Source organism: Sphaerodactylus townsendi, linkage group LG17 (genome assembly GCF_021028975.2).
Source record: "Sphaerodactylus townsendi isolate TG3544 linkage group LG17, MPM_Stown_v2.3, whole genome shotgun sequence".
NCBI classification, from domain to species: domain Eukaryota; kingdom Metazoa; phylum Chordata; class Lepidosauria; order Squamata; family Sphaerodactylidae; genus Sphaerodactylus; species Sphaerodactylus townsendi.
In genome coordinates this window covers 8,791,853-8,799,942 of record NC_059441.1, presented here as the reverse complement: position 1 = coordinate 8,799,942, position 8,090 = coordinate 8,791,853, and positions in this window count along the sequence as shown.

Here is an 8,090-nt window from a genome sequence, read left to right as displayed (position 1 = left end):
ACGTACCTTCCATAAAGAGATGGATCCACGTACGGGCAGGATCCCATCTGACCAGAAATGTCTTCGACGGCCGATTCTCAGCCGGTCTTCTTGCCGCTGGAACATGCATCTTTAATCACACCTTATCCTGTGGGTGGTTTGGAGGAAAATCCATTAGCGATATCGATTTGCTTGCTCATCTGCAGAGCCGACACTTAATGCAGCCCCGGGGAGTGGGGATGGGAGAGATGGGGGGGGGGGGGAATGCAGAGGGCTGCGTTCCATCCTTTCCAAAAAGACAAGGCCTAAAAGGACAACCCGCTTCGTGAAAACTCACGGTGAGGAACCTAATGGGCAATAACGATAATTCACATAACGTTTTAGCGTATCCAAAGCACTCCGCGTAATTAGCTCTTTAATAACCCTACAGTATAGGCAAGTATTGATTTAGTGCAGGGGTAGGGAACCTTTAACACTCAAAGAGCCATTTGGACCCGTTTTCCATGGGAAAAGAAAACACTTGGAGCCGCAAATAATTTTTGACATTTAAAATAAAGATAATACTGTATATATTGGGCTTTTTTACCTTTTACTCCACTCATTATGAGAAGCGCATGGATGCACCTGCCCTGCTGCCTGCAGAGCGGAGCAATGAGCCAGTGAAGCTCGGCCTTGCCGTACCGAAAGCGCTGCCCCGCTTGAACAAAGCGGGCAAGAGGAGAACCATAGCGCTGCCAGCCCGACGCGGGCAATTGAGTGCGCACCTGCCCTGCCGCCTGCAGGGTGGGCAAGGATGAAGCCAGCGGCTCAGCTCGTGGAGCCGTAGTGCAAGGGCAGAAGAGCCGCATGCGGCTCTTGAGCTGCAGGTTCCCTACCCCTGATTTAGTGGAACGGGCGTATCTCGTCGTTTATGTCGAGCTTATGTCGACAAGCGTATAAAGAAGGCGTGTTGGATTAAAAAGCCAGCACTGTAGATTTGCGTATCTGCGCACCTGTATGTGTGTGTGTGTGTGTGTAAACCAACACAATTAGGACAGCGCAAGTAGCAGCGCAAGAAGCAAGATTTGTCCTCTAGGACAGAACTGTGTTCCCTTCAAGGTCAAAAATAAGAAGAAGAGTTTGGATTTATATCCCCCCTTTCTCTCCTGCAGGAGACTCAAAGGGGCTGACAATCGCCTTGCCCTTCCCCCCCCCACGACAAACACCCTGTGAGGTGGGTGGGGCTGAGAGAGCTCCGAGAAGCTGTGACCTTAAAGGTCACCCAGCCCAGTGTGTGGGAGTGTACAGGCTGATCTGAATTCCCCAGAGAAGCCTCCACAGCTCAGGCGGCAGAGCTGGGAATCAAACCTGGTTCCTCCAGATTAGATACATGAGCTCTTAACCTCCTACGCCACTGCTGCTACGCCAAGTGAATATGGGAAGCTGGCTTATAGATGTAGATTGCTTGCTTGCTTGCTTGCTTGCTTGCTTTGCTTGCTTGCTTCCTTCCTTGCTTCCTTCCTTGCTTCCTTCCAGGTGAGTATTGTCTATTTAGACTGACAGCCGCTGAGGCCTTTTGCATCACCTGGTGCAAGCACCTTTAACTGGAGATACCGAGGGTTGAACCGGAGACCTTCCGAGTGCCACCAGACGTTCCGCCATTAAGCCACAGTTCATCCATACCATTCACGAAGCGGCCTCATCCTGCATCGGATCCTGATCCAACAAAGTCAGTACCCTCCAGGGGTGGCCAACCTGTGGTGCTCCAGATGTTCATGGACTGCAATTCCCATCAGCCCCTTGGCCATGCTGGCAGGTACTAATGGGAATTGTAGTCCGCTAATTTATCTAGGCTGGGAGATAACTTCCACCCTGGCTCTGCTCAGACCGGCAGCCAAGGTCTCACGTAGAAGTCCTTCGCGTCACCCGCTGCCAGATCCTTTAACGGAAAATAATGGGGACTGGACTTTATTTTCTTTCTTTCTTTATTTTTCAAACTTATATACCGGCCAACCCCCGAAGGGCTCTGGGCCCTTTGCACGCCAAACAGTTTCCTCCCCAAGCTTTCATTACCAGCCTGAGATATAGAAGAAGAAGAGGAGTTTGGATTTATATCCCCCCTTTCTCTCCTGCAGGAGACTCAAAGGGGCTCACAATCTCCTTGCCCTTCCCTCACAACAAACACCCTGTGAGGTGGGTGGGGGCTGAAGAGAGCTCCAAGAAGCTGTGACTGACGAGGCACTTACCCAGCTGGCGTGTGTGGGAGTCACAGGCTAATCTGAATTCCCCAGATAAGCCTCCACAGCTCGAAGCTGACGGAAATGAGAGTCGAACCGGTTCCTCCAGATTAGATACATGAGCTCTTAACCTCCTACGCCACTGCTACGTTTGAGGATGCTAGACCTACTGGTTTACACACAAATATTTATCCATTTCATTGTTTTGTTTTTAATTCATTTTATTGGACGCTGCCGTGAGAAGCAAGATGGCGAGCAACGAGGCGTGCCTAAAACAAACTGGCCGAGGGGACAAAACCTGAGTTTGGCTAGCCGACCCGGTGTATGAAGTACCTCACCATGACCAAACAATTATTTTTTTGTACCAGCTCACAAATCACCCCCCTCTCCCATCAAAACATACATGTCTCTCTACCCACCAACTCTCTCCCTAATTTCCTAATCCCAACGACCCTATAGGAGTGAGTTTATTTAGCCTGCGAAACAATGCCAAGCTAGTGCCAGTGGGTATTAAGCATGGAAATCTCTCACAAATCACCCCCAGCAAAACATTTGCAAACAAAATGTCAGCATCATCTCTCACAGAAAAGAAACACCTCCAGTGGAATCCACTTTCATTGGTGTTTAAACTAGGAGCTCAGATTCTTCTTTTTTTAAATCTACCTTAAAGGGAGAATCTGGGGTCCCTATTAAAATAAAATTGAAAGTGATGCTTTTAAGTGGATTCTCCCCACCCTGAAACAGCATCACTTTTGAGGTTGGAGATTCAGATGAAATGGCAGATTAGAGCTGGAATCTGGACAAATTTGGGCATTCAGACAAAATTGTCTGATTATGTCCTGCCAAAATTACCAAATCACGAATGCAAAGTATTTGGGTTTTGGGGGGTATTTTGGTGTTTCAGCCTGCAGGGGAGCATTTTAAAGCTAAGCGGCACCATGATTTCAGGGCATCATCCAGAACTGCCCTGATGATACCTACACCTGAGTTTGTAGCGTGTTTGGTTCAGGGGCAGCAAGGAAGAGTTATGGACCCCAAATGGAGATACCCCCCATCCCCACTGTTTTCAATGGAAGCTAACAGGAGATGGGGGCTACCCATTGAGGGACCGCAACTTTGGTTTCGAACATAACTTCACTCAAACTTGGGTGGCATCATAGAATAGTTACCAGATGATAACCTGAGGAATTTTTGAATGTCACTAGCTTTAAAAATACATCCCTTCCAGGCACCCAAAAGCCCCTTGGGATTCTTTGTTTTGCAGTGACTTTGCTCCATTGTAGCTAATGAGGAATTTCTGAGGCAGGCTGCACATTTTTGAAAGATAGAGGTGCCAGACTTTCAAAGGTGACTCCAAGAGGCCTTGATAATATCAATCTTGGTGAGCTTTGCTTCTGGGTAAGGAGTTGAGAGTTCTGAAGAACTCAGCCCACAGGCTTTTCATGTGCAGGGCCCGGAAACAAAATAAAGCCTTTTGCAGGGCCCATAAGAATTGAACCCCCCAGAAGCAAAAGGTCTCCAAACCTGGATGCTATTACCAGGAGGCCCTCCTGGAGCCACCCTGAAAGTCTGGTGCCTCTATCTTCAAAAATGTGCAGCCTCCCTACACTCAGAAATTCCCCATTGGTTACAATGGAGCAAAGTCACTGCAAAACAAAGAATCTTGGGCAAATTTCTTGGTGCCTGGAAGGGTGTATTTTTTAAAGCTAGTGACACCAAAATTTCCGGGTATCATCTGGTAAATATTCTTAGGATGCCACCCAAATTTGGTGAAGTTATGTTCAGGGAAACCAAAGTTATGGTCCCTCAAATGGGTAGACCCCATCTCCTGTTAGCTTCCATTGAAAACAATGGGATGGGGCTGCAGGGGGTCCCATAACTTGCACTAAACCAAACATCACCAAAATTTGGGTGGTATCATCAAGTTGTATCTGGATGATACCCTGAAATTCTGAATGCCGATAGCCTTAAAAATAAGCCTGCAGGCTGAACGTGAAAAAAACACTTAAAAATTTAAAACACACAAATGACCCTGTAAATGTTGGCCCCACGTGACCAAATGGGAAGCCGGTATAGGGTACCCCCTGTCCCTAGGCAGGAACGCCACTGCCGAGCAGAACATGCCGTCAAGCCGCGACTGCCTTCTGGCGCCCCCTGCAGGAGTTTCAAGACAAGAGACGCACCAAGGTAGTTTGCCATTTCCTGACCCTGTGCAGCCACCCGAGGCTTCCTCGGTGCTCACCCATCCAAGCTGCCATGCCGGGCAGACCTTGCTTGGCTTCCAAGGTTGGACGAGCTGAGGCTGGCCTGGGCTATCCAGCTCAGTGGGCGGGTTCCCAATTCCTTAAAAGCAATCCATCATTTTCTTGGGAGAGCTCCAAGGGCTGAGTGCCGAGCGCCAACAGTTCCTGCCCGGCCTAAGAGATACTTTGCAGTCTTATCTTGTAATGACCTCTGCTACTGCAACGAGGCAATTCTCAATCGGTTACAAGTTGTCACTAGCCCGGAGAAGTCTATCTGAGTGGGAAATGCTCTGAACCAAGCCTTGCTTGGTAGTAGTGATTGAGAAGGAGGAAGAAGCAGAAGAAGAAGAGGAGGAGGAGTTCGGGTTTATACCCCCTATTTCCTGGAAGAAGAAGAAGAAGAAGAAGAAGAAGAAGAAGAAGAAGAAGAAGAAGAAGAAGAAGAAGAAGAAGAAGAAGAAGAAGAGGAGGAGGAGGAGGAGGAGGAAGAGGAGGAGGAGGAGGAGGAGGAGTTTGGATTTATATCCCCCCTTTCTCTCCTGCAGGAGACTCAAAGGGGCTTACAATCTCCTTGCCCTTCCCCCCTCACAACAAACACCCTGTGAGGTGGGTGGGGCTGAGAAAGCTCCGAGAAGCTGTGACTAGCCCAAGGTCACCCAGCTGGCGTGTGTGGGAGTGCACAGGCTAATCTGAATTCCCCAGAGAAGCCTCCACAGCTCAGGCGGCAGAGCTGGGAATCGAACCCGGTTCCTCCAGATTAGATACACGAGCTCTTAACCTCCAACGCCACTGCTGCGGGGAAAAGGAAGAAGCAGGAGAAGAAGAGGAGGAGAAGTTTGGGTTTATACCCCCATTTATTTCCAGTAAGGAGACTCAAAGGGGCCTATAATCTCCTTTCCTCCCCCCCCCCACACAACAAATATCCTGTGAGGTGGGTGGGGCTGACAGAGCTCCGAAGAACTGTGACTAGCCCAAGGTCACCCAGCCGGCATGCGTTAGAGTGCACAGGCTACTCTAGTTCCCCAGATTAGAGCGCACCTGCCCCTAACCACTTTGCTAGAGAAAGAGCGATGCCCCACCTTTCTACAGGTAATCGGAACCCAGAACTGATTCCCAAGGTAGCCCCGAAAAGGGTTTTGAAAATCTCGATCCGAGCCACCGCCTACTGAGCAGGAAAACACCTTTTTTTGCATAGGGCTGGTTCACATAAAGATCACCCCGCTTCCTCGCTAGCAGAAAGCAGGAACTTCAGTCTGCTTTGGTGGACTTATTGGCTCGGGGAGTTTTCTTCTTTATGGGGCGAGGAACAGAGGGCGGAGTCAGACGTAGAGGTGAACACGAAGTCGCCACCCAGAACGGCTGCCCCAACTACCCTCTTTCTCCCTTAACATGGGACTAGATGCCATCACATACAGTTGGAGAGGCACCGTGGCTCAGTGGTGGAGGATCTACTTGGCGTGCGGAAGGCCCCAGGTTTAAACCCCGACAACTCCAGTTAAAAGGAGCAGGCAGGAGGTCATGTGGACGAATTCCCCCTGAGACCTGCCACCGGCCTGAGCAGACAATGCTCACCTTGATGCAGAAGGCACCTTCGTGTGTATTAAGCAGTGGCGTAGGTGGTTAAGAGGAGGAGGAGCAGCAGCAGTGGCGTAGGAGGTTAAGAGCTCGTGTATCTAACCTGGAGGAACCGGGTTTGATTCCCAGCTCTGCCGCCTGAGCTGTGGAGGCTTATCTGGGGGATTCAGATTAGCCCAGGGGTAGGGAACCTGCGGCTCTCCAGATGTTCAGGAACTACAATTCCCATCAGCCCCTACCAGCATGGCCAATTGGCCATGCTGGTGAAACTGATAGTGTAGTTTCTGGGCTGCTGGGGCCCCTGGATCCTGTGCACTCCCACACACGCCAGCTGGGTGACCTTGGGCTAGTCACAGCTTCTCGGAGCTCTCTCAGCCCCACCTACCTCACAGGGTGTTTGTTGGGAGGGGGGAAGGGCAAGGAGATTGTCAGCCCCTTTGAGTCTCCTGCAGGAGAGAAAGGGGGGATATAAATCCAAACTCTTCTTCTTCTTCTATTACTGTGTGTACCATGTTGCTTTAAGAGTACCGCCTTCTGCTTTCAAAGGAGATCCGTGGCGTAGAGGCAGAGAACCTGCTTGGGATACAGAAAGCCCCGGGTTCAATTCTCAGTGTCTCCTGTTAAAGAGCGCCCAGCACTGTTACGACAGACCTGCCAAGAAAAGGAAGGAAAAGTCAGCCACGCCCAGCACCCGACATTGGATCTCTTTCTGCCTAAGTTGTCTCTAATAAGGGCTAAATTACGAAGTCTGAAATGGAAAAAAGCTAAGCAGAGGCACAGACAGAGCAGCTTGATTATTAAGGGAGCTAAAATGTACGCCTCCTATGCCCCACCCTCTGTTATCTAGCCCATGACTCACGGCTAAAAAATCTCTCCGGGGTGGGGAGGTCAGACAGGGGGTGCGTGGCTTTGAACGGGGGATTTAGTAGCAACGGCGTTAAACAAACTTTGTTCCAGTCATCAGGCTAGGCAAAACGACTCGGAGGAACAGAGGAAAGGCAGTCTGCTATGGTAACAGGATGTAAACAAGGCTGCTAATGAATGAAGAGGCGTTGGCACATTCAATACGCTTCCCGTTTCGCGGAGGGACCTCCAAGTACTGACTCCTGCTGCTACAAACGCAGCGTTGCTCTGCAGCGTGCCCCTGTTCAACAGTAGAATTGGTTCAGCCAAGTGTAAATATTAAATAACAAATTCTAGTTGAAACTGGGCCAGTTGGGACTATGTGTAGGCAGTGGTGGGATTCAAATAATTTAACAACCGGTTCCGATAGTGAATATTCAAATAATTTAACAACCGATTGTTCACAAGCACCATTTTAACAACCGGTTCTGCCAAAGTGGGGCGAACCTGCCGAATCCCACCACCGTGTGTAGGCAGAGCTGATCCAAGGTATTTCGGGACTTGAAGCAAAATCTCAATTAACACCCCTGTTCCAGATAGCGTGGCGTAGTGCTTAGAGTGTCAGGCTGGGTGACCGCAAACCAATGACATTCTCTTGGCATTAACCCGCCTTACAGGGTTGGTGTGAGGATAAAATGGAGAATGATGCAAGCCGTCTTGTGCCCACATTGGGAGAAAGTCAGGGCATAAACAAAGTAAAGAGCCAGCGTGGTGTAGTGGTTAAGAGCAGGCGCACTCTAATCTGGAGAACCGGATTTGATTCCCCGCTCTGCCACTTGAACTGTGGAGGCTGATCTGGGGAACTGGATTAGCTTGTGCACTGCAACACAGGCCAGCTGGGTGACCTTGGGCTAGTCCCAGTTCTTTGGAGCCCTCTCAGCCTCACCACCTCACAGGGTGTTTGTTGTGGGGAGATGAAGGGAGAGGAGCTTGTAAGCCACCTTGAATCTCCTTACAGGACAGAAAGGGGGGATATAAATTCAAACTCTTCTTCTCTTCTAAATAAATAAAAGTATACCGAACAATGAACTGGCTGGACCTGACCCTAATAAAGTTTTATTATCTCTGCTGGGGGGGGGAGGGGTTAACCTGGGTAAGTCAGCAGTGGCGTAGGAGGTTAAGAGCTCGTGTATCTAATCTGGAGGAACCGGGTTTGATTCCCCGCTCTGCCGCC